This window comes from Medicago truncatula, chromosome 7, assembly GCF_003473485.1.
Source record: "Medicago truncatula cultivar Jemalong A17 chromosome 7, MtrunA17r5.0-ANR, whole genome shotgun sequence".
Lineage (NCBI taxonomy): Eukaryota > Viridiplantae > Streptophyta > Magnoliopsida > Fabales > Fabaceae > Medicago > Medicago truncatula.
In genome coordinates, this window is record NC_053048.1 from 44,103,655 (window position 1) to 44,116,894 (window position 13,240).

Consider the following 13,240-nt stretch of genomic DNA (forward strand, 5'->3'; position numbering starts at 1 on the left):
ACTAGGATTTAGGTTTACTTCTGTCACAACTTACAATCTCATTTATTTATCTGGTTAGCACATCAATAGACGTTAGATTTAAATCATGCAAGTTAAATTTGTTTCTTTTGAAGAAGATAAACTAGCCAATCTAAATTGATATTGAAGAGAATCGAACCTGAAATTTAAAGAGGAGCATACTCCAAAGGTCTCAAGTCAACACCACTAGACCAATCAAGTGAGTTTAAAATATTGAACTTTAAATCAGGACAATCCCATCTCATCGAACAACCATTGATCCTTGAAGAGAATAGTTATTGCTATGTGGTGACGAGAAACCCTATTTTTTTAGGTTAGAAGAGACAATATGATTTTGATAGCGCTGCCAGACTTGATATGTAACGCCCTAGTCGATATATTTATTTATTTTGATTTATTTAGAATTTTTTATATGATTTTAAATAATATTGGTGATTTATGTGGTGTGTTATATTTTATTATATAGTTTACTTTATAATAATTGGATTAAGTGAGAAATTAATATTATTTTGGAGTTTGGGGAGTTATTAGAATTTATTAGAACTAAGGGGGAGTAAAATGAAATAAAGGGAAGTTAAGAAGGAAGTTAAGAAAGTAAGAAAGAGTCAGAAACATTTTTTACGTGAAACTGTCAGTTTTGGGAGAAAAGGGAGAGAAGAGCAAGTAGAGCCAAGTTCAACAATTTTTGTGCATTTCTTTCTGCAATTCCAAGGTAAGGGTGAGTTTCACTTCAGTAGTATAGATATTGGATTCTGATTTGAGTTTAACAGGTTTTTGGTGAGAATTGGGAATTATGGGTTTGTGAGGAATTAATGGTTTTTGGGGTAGAGATTGTTGTTCTGATGTTAGAAATAGGTTCTGGTTGCATATATTACATAGTTCTGCATCTGTAAACCAATTTGGGGAGTGAATTGGAGGAAAATGAGATTTTTGGAAAAAACCTGCATTCTGCCCGTACAAAAGTTCATCGCTCGCCTCACGAGTAGCCTTGTTCGCCAAGGCGAGTGAGCAACTTCATGGCTCGCCTCGCGAGCAGAACCACTCACCGTGGCGAGTACCTGTGAGGAATTCTGGATTTACAAATTGTTGTTATAAGCTGTATTGTGGTTAGTTTAATGTACCTAAATGGTTTTAGAGAGGACTGGAGCAAGTTTTAGATTAAAAAGATGAATAGGGAGCTTAGAATTGAAATTTTAGTGAGAAAAATGTCAAAACTCCCGAGAGCAACATATTTTCGTTCGCCTCGAGTTCGCCTTGAACTCGCCATGGCGAGTAACCCGTTTTCTGAGTTCGCCATAGCGAGCAGATGTGCTCGCGAGGCAAGTTGCCCAGTTTTGAATGCTGATTGTTTATTTAATGAATGGTGATGAATGGTATTGATGTTTAAGCATGGTCATGATTAATTGTGCATTTTTCTGAAATTACTGAATTGATTCTGATGATTGTTGTTGACTGAAAGTATGCTTTTATTGAGTCAAGTTATACATGGGTTGCATTATGGAGTTGTGAGTCATATACATGTATATGCATTTGGTCGAGTTGTATGTAGATATACACAAGTGAGTCAGTCGCATATGCATAAAAGCGGGAGGGCTTCTGCCCTGGAACGCCTTGTCGTTCAAAGCGGGAGGACTTATGTCCTGGAACACCTTGTTGTTCAAAACGGTGAGGACTTATGTCCTGATGAATGCTTTAACCATTCAAAACAGCGGTGAGGGCTTCGGCCCTGATTATGGTACCACATGCATATTTGCATTTATTGAGGAGTCTAAGGTGTTGTCTTAGCAATGTTGTCATGTCAGTTGCATGAGTCGGTGTTGTCATGTCATTTGCATGAGTCGGTCTTGTTGGTTGTAGTTGCCATTTGATGATGATGATGTTGTTTGATGAGTATATAATTATACATATATTATGATGAATTGATTTGATGATGATGATATGACTATATTTAGGGTGTTAGATTCAATTGATGAATTTTAATATCTATATTTTATTGTTGTGAATCTCACCCCTTCTGCTTGAAAATGTTGCCCTTCCTATGGGTAACTTGCAGGTGATCCTGAGTAGTCGGTGGTGGCTCAAGTGTCGTGTCTAGGGCTCTGATACATTCAAGATGGGTTTACCTTGTTTTATTTACATTCCTTATGTATCAATTTTGGAACTTGCTGATATAACCCTACTGTTGTTTGAATTTATTTGATGAGGCTTTTATGCCAGGATAATTTTATGGAGAATTAAACAGTATTGTTGTTGTTTTGATGAGAATATTCCGCTGCTAATTAAATGATGATTTCGATGGATGTTTAATAAATAGTTTTTATATTCTATTTAGAAATTTTGAAAATGTAGTGTGACATGCCCGTTGGATTTTACTCTGATGTTGTGTGTTTAATTATTATTTAATTACTTTTGGGTAACGGGGTGTCACATGATAGGTGTCGGAGTATAAGTAAGCTGTGTCGGAGTACAAGTTAGTCGTATCCGACACGTATCGGTCATTTTTTTTCCTTCAAAAAATAAATATTAATTGTCTGATACTTTTCCGATACGCGTATCGCGACGTATCTGACACGTATCGGTCATTGTTTTTCAAAAAAATAAACATTAATTGCCCGATACTTTTCCGATACCCGTATCAGGACGTATCGGTATCAGATACGTGTCGGATACGATACTTCACCATTTTTGGAGTATCGGGGCTTCAGAGCAGAGGATCTTCCACCGAAGGAAACTCGTGAAATTGGAGAATCATATGATATAATGTCTAACTTTTGAGATAAGGGTTAAAAGAAGTTAAATTATTGGGTTCAAATTTTGGTGTAAAAGTAAATAATACTAACATAACAACTACTCCCCCGTCTCACAATTATTGTCTCTTTAGCAATTTTTTTTTTCTCAAAATAATTGTCACTTTACAATACCAATGCAACATTTATTATTTTTTCTCACTATTATACCCTTATTTATTGAATTTCATCCAACTTAACCACTCCACTTATTACAATTAATAAGAGTGTTTTAGTAAATGCTACTAATTTACCATTGAAATCAACAGAATTAATCTTTTTCTTATAAATAATCGTGCACAAACCTTAAACCATAAATATTGTGGGAGAGAGGAAGTATATACTACCATTTGGTCTAGTAACTTTTGTGGCTATATTGTCGTCGACCAGTTGTTGTTGTGCTCTTAAACTATTTGGCAGCTTAGAATAAGTTTTAAAAACGATATAGAAAAATACTTTACGGTCTGTTGAAACTCATCGGTAAGTATCGGTTACCCCACAAAAAGTAGTAAAGTTGTCCAAGGATTTTGGTTGTTTCCTTGACGCTATGAAGTGGGCTCCAATTTTTTTTGCATAGTTCGCCCCAAGATTTGATGGAGCTGGGCTTGAGGTTTTTAAACCATGCCACGACCCCTTCCTATAAGGTTAGAACAAACAACTTACATTTCACTTGATTAGGGCACCTCGAAAGCTTAAGAGTGTGCTCACGGTCTTGATGTGGTCGTCTGGGTCCGTGGTACTGTCATAGTGCTCGACTCTTAACAATTTCTAGAAGTTCTTTCGGTACGGGATGGTTATTGTTCATGCTTCTATAGGTGTTTTTTAATTTAATTTTTTGTTTATATAAAGGGACTTCTAATACAGATTCGGTCCAAAGGTGGACCTTATTATTTTTAGTAAATTTTAATAAAAGATTAAATATGTTGTCTATTTTTATTATTATAAAAATATTTTCTTTACTAAGAATGGTAAGGTCTATCAATTTAAGATAAATTTCTTAGTCCACTTTACAGTAAATAAATTAAATAAAAAATTATTAACTATAATATAAGTTTTTATTAATCATATTAAGTAAGAAGAAAGAAAACTAAAATAATTTTTTAATTAGTAAAAAATGGTTAAGTGAAGATACCTCCTATGGTATCTTGGATAAAAAAAAAAAAACACTGATGGTGCAGCCATAAAGAATCCTTTGAAAGCTTCTGCATGAGGTATTTTTTGAAACTTAGAAGGCATTTGCACAGGTTGTTTTTCTCAATTCCTAGGTCCTCAAAACGCCTTGTACGCAGAGTTGGTGGCTTCCATGTCGGCATTTGAAATTGCGCATCTTAAAGGCTTTCAAAATGTATGGCTTGTTTCTGATTCCCAATTGGTTATCCTGGCTTTCAAATCAATTTATGTGGTACCTTGAAATCTAAGAAATAGGTGGTATAATTGTAAAGTTAGATTAAGAAATATGAGGTTTTTTGTGTCCCATATTTATAGAGAAGGTAATGTTTGTGCAGATGGCCTTGCAAACCTAGGTCTTACTTTGCCTTCCTCTGAATTATTTTGGTCAGATATTATCCTTGATTTCATTAGGGGAGAATACACTAGGAATTGGTTGGAAATGTCCAATTTCATATTCAACATCTTTTGAAAAGGTTTTGGTATAGTCTCCCTTTTCTTTTTTTGTACTCTTTTATGGTTATCTATTGAATGATGCTCTTTGCATCGGTTTATAAAAAAAGAAGATGAATAAATCATATTATTAAAAGACTAATTTTACAAATGTAAGATACCCTCACTACTCAATTTTTTTGGATATCTGTCACTAGTTCCATATACAATTCAAATTAAAGTAGCTCTAAGAGTCATTTTACAAATGTTTCAGATAAAATTTAAATTTCGTCTCTTACAATTAAATGATCAAACTCTTATTGCTAAACTTACACTTCATATACTTCTAGATTAAATTACTTGACCATACAATTTAAAATTTAAATTGGTGATCGACTCATTTAATAAAATGTAATAGTTTGTTCCTTAAAAAAAAGTAATAGTTTGTAGTCATACATTGAAAGAAAAGCTGATTTTAGTTAAACAATGTAATATTTAATCCGATCCAATTTCTAAAAGAAAGTTGAGTCAATAAAAGTTAATATATCTGAACTGAATCTTAAATCAGATACATTTCTTTATAATGATTCAATTTTTTTCTTATAAACAAGAATGAAAGAAGTATTAATCAATAAAAAAATTCCGGAGTCAAACCTAAAATTAATATATTTGTCTATATATTATTTCAAAAAATATATTGGTCTATATATGTTATGTGAATCCAAATTAAGTCAAATCCATTGTATGTGCATTTCTGACATATATACTAAGTTTTTTTTTTTGACAAGACATATATACTAAGTTACTGCGAGTAGAATCCACCCAACACACGTACCTATATTCAATTAAAGTCATCCCTAATTAAATACTACATATTTTTTGGTTAAAAAACATATATAATATTCTTAATAAATGGAAAAAAAAAACATATATACTAAGCACTCTAATTTTATTATTATATAAAATAAAATAAAAGACACGGTATTTTCCAAAACCATGACTAACTTGAAACCCTCACTATAAATACGTACCTTTTATTTCTTATAGAACTCACAACCGCAGCTTCTCATTCTCCAGCTTCTTGCAAGAGTGTTGTTCCTATCTTCTTCTAAAAACCAATTCTCTCAACACTCATTTGCTCATCACTGAAAATGGTGAAAAACCAAAATGAAAACAACACACCATTGACAACATTCATACCACCAGCAACACCACAATTTTCACGAAGAGTTTTTTCACGCCGCAATGGACCACCACTACCACCACCTTCATCTCACACTATGTTTCCCATGCATGGACGTGGTAATTATAACCGTCGTTTTCATCCATACATGAGGCCTATACAAGAGATTCCAATTTTCCCTACTCGTCTTTACCATAACAATATTGATGAATCTTTAGGGACAGCAATGGATCGTCTTTCTTTGATTGACAAGCCGGCTGATCTTGCTCCAACTGAGGAACGACCGATGGTGTGGGGTGATAGTATGTTTGAAATAGGAAGCACCAGCAACAGCAACAACAACAAAAACAACGATATCGACCATGATTTGAAGCTCTAGGTTGATCTATGGTTTTATAATAATGTAATGGGGTCTAATAAATTAAAGTGTTTGCTTTATTTTTCTTTGTCATTGTTTTGATTTTCATTAGGGTTTTTTAATTTGTCTGATATCGGATCTAGCGTACCTCTGTCTTTTGATGTGTCTAGATTTTCAATGTTTGTGGTAATCATCAGTTTAATTAATGAAATGTTTTAGTTTGGGTCAAATCTTATCTAACTGTGTTATTGTTTCCTCTTGAAATGAGTTTAATTTAGTCAAAGAAATTAACATCCACATCATGCCGGTCTGAGGTTTTCAATCAGAGGGAAAATGATGTAATTGGCTGTCGAAGAAATTAATTTATTTGTGTAAAAAATATTAATTTATTACGATTTTTTTTTTTGCTTACATATTTCATTTTTTCGAAGGACAATATTATATTTCTTATTTATACTTTTTCACATTTTTATGCACTTACAAATTCAAAGTAAGCCCCAACATCTCTTAACACCTAACAAATTGGTACGTTAAAAATAAATATTAAATATATGTATTTTATTTTTTTTGCTATAACTTTTTTAAGAGCCAAAATATTGTAAATATATATAATTTGTATGTATCTTCTTTGCAATTTTTTTAATACTTATATATCCAACCTTCCAATTGGATTCCACGTAGTAACTGCGTTAACATAATAACCGCTAATGATCATTCAATTAGAAATGAACGATCGAGATTGAAACTGTGTGAAACTCAAATCTAAACTGTTAGATTGCTTTTAACTGGTCGATATGACTAGAAATGAGGCGAATTAAGTCGAACTCATCTAAGCTCGACTTGGTTCAGTTGAAAACTCGACTTGTGTTCACAACGAACTTTTTATTCAGCTCAAGTCCGGCACTCTTAATGTTCACAAGCAACTTGGTTTGACTCATTAATTAGGTTCAATTCATATTGCTAGAATCACATAATTCAATTTTATTTTTTTTTTATCAAAAAAGTATAATAAAATTTATATTTTTTACCATTTAATTTTTCTTTTAAAAAGGAAAAGATTAAATTAAAATAAAAGCTATAGCAAATATATATCGTTTAAAGGATAGACACAAATACAAAGTTTATATATGCATACATGTGCAAAAAAGATATAAAAAAAATAAACACATAGCAAGCTACAAATAACTCAAAACAATAATACAAAAAGCGCAATAAAACTAATACACATAATTCCGTGTGTGTGCTCATTCATGCACGCATGGTCGCGCGCACATACATATAATCAAGCTAACTTATGAACCAAACGAACTGAACTATATATAAAGTTCATATAATCGATTTAACTTACAAGCCAAACGAGTTGAACTATATTTAGTTCAAGTTTAGCTCACTTGGTTAACGAAATTAATTTTCAGCTCAAGTGCGGCTCATTTGGTTCATTAACCTAAACATAATTATCGATTCGAATTCCAAACTCTACTTAAATTGGCCCAGTTTATTACCAAACCCTGTACACTACATGAAACTTTGTACACTAGTTACAGTAGAAAATTCGGGTTCATCCAACCATATCTCACCGTTTTTTTATGGGCATATCTCACGATTATGTCCCTTTGTTATATATAGGGGACTTTGTCTCATGATTATGGCCCTTTGCTTCGTAAGGGACTTCTATGGGCTGGTCATTTTTGTGTTCGTATGTGTTTATTTTGTCAAATAGTTTAGTGGTTAAAAATGCTCTTTTTAAGAAGAATAAGTGGGGTGTCTGTGGTTTAAAATGTCTCTACCAATTAAGTTAAACTCACATGGACTTTGTTGTGTTTTTCTAAAGCTTGTATCCAACCATATTAATTTTCTCGAGCCTTTTCTTTCATTTTTCACTAAATTTCCTTTATCTATACTATATATAAAGAAAATGTAAAAAAAAAAAAAAAATTATATATAGAGAAAATACATATTTTTGGGGCTGCTTTTTCACATTCAATTATATCCTTAAACAAATTTGTCAATAAGAATTCTATATTGTTGTTGTTATTAAAAAAGACAAGAATTTTTATTATATTTGACGTATTGTTGCTGCTATTGAAAATGATAAATATAAAATGTTACAATATAAAATAGAAAAATATATACCTATAATTTTAATCAAAAAATATATTTCACAAACAGTTTTATTCATAATCTGTATGTGACCGTCTGAACGCTAGACAAATAAAAAGAAAATTAAAATTATATATATATATATATATATATTGGTGGTGGCCAGGGTTTAAACCCCTGACCTTGCATATATTTTTATTTTTTGAAAACGACCTTGCATATATTTTAACGAGTAGAAAATGGTAAGTAAATCATATTATTAAAAAACAATTTAATATGTCAACTTCTAGATATCTTAAAAAAAACGTGTCATTAACATTAGTTAATTTTAATAATAATAAAAAAATATGAATTAAAACCTTAATTAAACTTTTTTCATATTTATTTATTAAAACCATTACACTTACATATTTTCAATTAAAGTCACCCCTAATTGTCCTCGTGAGCTTAGCTCACTTAGTAAACACAATGCATAATAATATATGTAAGGTCCTGGGGTTCGAACCCCGCATACCACCAAAAAAAGTCACCTCTAATTAATTCCTAGTATATTTTTCGGTCTTAAAAAGACACAAAAAATATTTTCGAAAACCATGCCCAATCATATAAAAAGGGATAATTTTTTCTTTCAATTTTTTGAAAAACATTAATGTAAAAAATAATATTTAAAAAAAAAGTTTAGTGCATATCCAACCATATCTCACCATCATGAATGGTCAATTTTAATTTTTTAGCTTTTTCTTCTAATTTTACAATTTGTTTTAACTATTGAAGTTTTTTTTTTAAAGAGCAATTTGTTTTAACTATTGAAATTACAAGTTTATATTTTCCTATTATCGACTCAATTGCAATTTTAGTTTCTCTATTTTATTTCGCTCGTGAAAATAGTCCCGTAACTTTTTGAAAACTTAACTTCTTGATCCGTTAGTTATCTTACAATTATGGTCCCACCAATATTTTTTGCCCAAAGCAATGGTTTTTTTCTTTTGTCCTCAAAATTAGTCATTTAGGGTCCTAGTTTTGATTTTGAATAGAAAAATACCAATATGTAGGTCTAATATTCGTCGTCAACTTTACATTAAATAAAATTAAATATATTTATTTTTTGACGGGAAAAAGTTATTTATTAATTATAATTTATATAATTTAATCAAGCATGATTTATCAAATAAAAAGAAAATGAAAATCATATTTTAACTAGTAGAAATTGGTAAGTAAATCATATTATTAAAATACAAATTTAAAATGTCAACTTCTAGATATCTTAAAAAATTATGTGATTAATATCAGTTAATTTTGGTAATAATATTTTTTTTAATTTGACAGTCCTTTCAAAAATTTTTTTTTGACTTGATAGTATAAAAAAATCTTTCATATTTATTAATTAAACCATTACACGTACGTGCATTCAATTAAAGTCACCTCTATTTAATTCCTAGATTTTTTTTTAATTAAAAAAACACAAAAAAATTCTTCCAAAATCATGCCCTACCTTGAAACATCCTCTATAAATACATCTTACTTCTCAAAGGTATTCACAAGTTTAGCTTAACATTCACCACATTTCTCTAGCTTCTTGCACATAGTGATTTTTTTCCAATCTAAAAACCAATTCCCTCACTGAAAATGGAGTCAGATAGTGAATTCCTATCTGAATCAGATGATGAGAGCAGTACTGGCAGCAGCATCATTACTAACGTTGCTCCTATTCCATGCAACCATTGCCATGAAACCTTCAGAACTGCACAAGATCTTTCTTGGCACCAAAGCACATACACAATTTGCAACATAAATCGGGCTTTATTGAGACTAAACAACACATACCACATTGGACCACCATCTCCACCACCTTCATCACACACTATGTTGTTTCCTATGCATGGAAGCGGTAATTATAACCGCCGTTTTCATCCATACGTGAGGCCTATACCAGAGGTTCCAATTGTCTCTCGTATTGATCGTGATTACAATAATATCGATGGATCTTTGGAGAGAACAATGGATCTTATTTCTCTGATCGACAAGCCAATTGATTCGGCTCCAATTGAAGAATTACCAGTGGTGTGGCGGGATGGAAGCACCAATGACATCAACCTTGATTTGAAGCTCTAGGTTGATCTAGTGTTTTAATTATGTAATGGGGTTGGGGTGATTATTTTGCTGCTTGTATTTTCTTTGTTATCGCTTTGCTTTTCATTAGGGTTTTTTTAGCTTGTTTTTTAGAGAGACATTGTGTCATTGTGGGAGTTAATTATTGTCAAACATGTCTTAAACTTCAGATCTAGCGTGTGTCTTTTGATTAATTAGTTTGCTGTCTTGATTTTCAATAATGTTGTTGTAGTAAGCATTTGTTTAACTAATGAAATGTTTGTTTTAGTGTCTAAGTTTATCTAATTGTCTAGATTTTCAATAATGTTGTTGTAGAAAGCCCCAGTTCGTAAACGTTGCCCATGAATGAAAAACAAAAAGGAAAATACAATTGGCCAATTAAAACATCCTTTGAAATTCATATTATGTTTTATTAGTGAATACCTTTTTTTATGGCAAATATATATAAAAGAAAAGAGATAGTTCGAAATAATACAATAAGCACAAGCAGTAGACAGAACATCGCGAGCACCAAATAGAACATCGACAAACCACTAACCCTCCTAGAGAGGCCATCAAAGAAGGAACACCTAAGAATGATAACAAAAAGGTGAACAACCCCCAATCGGTCGAGAGTCACCCACCAGACACCTCCTTACTGATGCCAACACAAGGCATATTGACCCTCCCACTCAATGGAGGCGTAAGGAAGTATGAGGTTCTTGGTCAGGAATCACTTCCACGAAGATAATTTGGCTTTGTCCACAAGCCGCTCCATTGAAGTCTCCCTCGTATTATAAATAAGACCATTCTGAAACTTTCAGATGGTGCACAAAACAACATGTCAAACGAAGACCAAATCACTCCTACTACTCCTACTCCCTATCCCCTGGAAATACCTAAAGACACCATCTATGTCTCAAGCCGCAACAGAAGACTACTCCAAACACCTAAATATCTCATACCACACAAGAGGAACAAAACCACAAGAAACAAAAAGATGATCAACAAACTCAATCATTGGGCCACAAAAAGCACAAGAAGAACCACTTGTATCATACATCACCCTGCACCTGAGCAAATTCTAAGAAAGATGCTATTCTCTCATCAAAAATTATATACTTCCAACCAAACTTTCGAAAATATCCCTGCATGAGTTAACTCGTGTAGCGGTATTTTCAAAAGTTTAGTTGGGATCGAGCAATTTTTATGGGAGAAGAGCATTTTTCCAATTCTAAAGGGTGGAAATCTTATCACAAATGAGCTACCAAGATAATGTAACCACCTTAGGGGGAGCCCATGACAACCAAACCTTAACCAACAACTCCTCCTTCACACTGGACCCTTGCATTCTCTTAGCAAACAACCAATTTTATTTTTTTTAAGAAACAAAAATGGAATATATTACTATGAAAACCGTAATTATTGAAGCCCAAAACGTGCCATAACAATCACGAAAAGATCAAAATCCTGTCAAAATTACATCAAAGTCAATCGATACCCATACATAAATGCGGGCTCGACCACCAATTATGTGTACCAAAATTAAAGACTACATTACTAGCTTTCAACCACCACAAGGTATGTGATTTTACTTTATCTAACAATTGTGGTATAGAACTTTGACAGTTCCGAAATAACCTGCCATTCCATTCATTCCATAAAACCCAAACACACTGAAGCCAAATAAAATGAAATAAAGATCGACGGGATTCCAAGCCACCTGCATATTCAATAAATTGCACAAAATGATCTGAGATAGCATGAGAATTTACCCCTTCGACACCAAGCCATGCCCGCACCATAGGCCACAATGCACCGAAAATTGGACAAGACAAAAACATATGATTCACATCTTCAAAATGTCCACATTCCGTGACACAAAACCGAGTCTCCACAGATATAATGCCACAATCTGCCAAGTTGGATTTAGTAGGTAAACGATCCCTCAACAACCGCCAAGCAAGGATTGAAACTTTTAAAGTAACCTGTTTATGCCAGATTAACTCCATATTTTGATGAACATGAGGTTGTTCCCGTGATGTCAACATGTCGTATACACCACGAACAGGATAGCCTCTAATCTGATCCGGTAACCACAACCACCTGTCTGTTTCTAATTCCTGCAAAGAGTTTGTTAGTAATAAATCCCTACACTCTTCTACCAAGTCCTCCTCCCACACCCATAACCGACGGCGCCACTGCCACGCCCCCCACCATCCTCCACCCCCCAACAAGAACATGTTCCTCACCGTGATTACTTTATTGACAGCTAAATCATATAGCCGCCTAAAGCGCTCACACAGCGGAACACTACCGCACCAACAATCTCGCCAAAAATCGGTTTCGGCTCCATCCCCCACCCTCCTCCTAACACAACCCGCAAACCAACTCTCCTCACCCTCGCCTATCTCATCTCTAATCCTGACTATCTCCCTCCATCACGATGAACAACTCCAGCCCCCATCCTCCAAACCACCATCCGCCACACCATACCTAGCCACCAACACCCTACGCCCCAAACCATCCCTATCAACTAACAACCGCCAACATCATTTCCCCAACAAATTATAATGGTGAGAACCGATTATCTTTCACGGTAAAATGTGAAAATTTAATATGATTGTTATAAACGCCAAAATAATAGTTTCTTCTTTTGAAATGATTTTTCCTACAAAATAAAAGTCGATAATAGTTATTTATTTCAGTAAAATGATCGTAATTTATTGATTTTGATTTAGAAAACAAATGTACCAATACACTTCAATTTACGAGTGTACCGTAAAAGCTTTTATTTTTTATTTTTATAACTTTTTGCTTATATATAATATTATTTTTCTTTTTTCTTTTTTCACATTTATCACAGTCAAATTAAAATAAGCCTCCAACATTGTACCCCAAAAAAAAAAAGATCCAATATTTCTCATAGCAAAGATATTTAATTAGGTAACGTTTTTTTTTTCCATCTAAAAAAATTTGATAACCTTTTTAAAGATTAAAAATATTACTTTATTATATATATATATATATATATATGGGTTAACTAAGTAAATGATCTATATAAATATTTAATATTTTGTTTTTAGTCTCTACTAAACTTTTTACTCT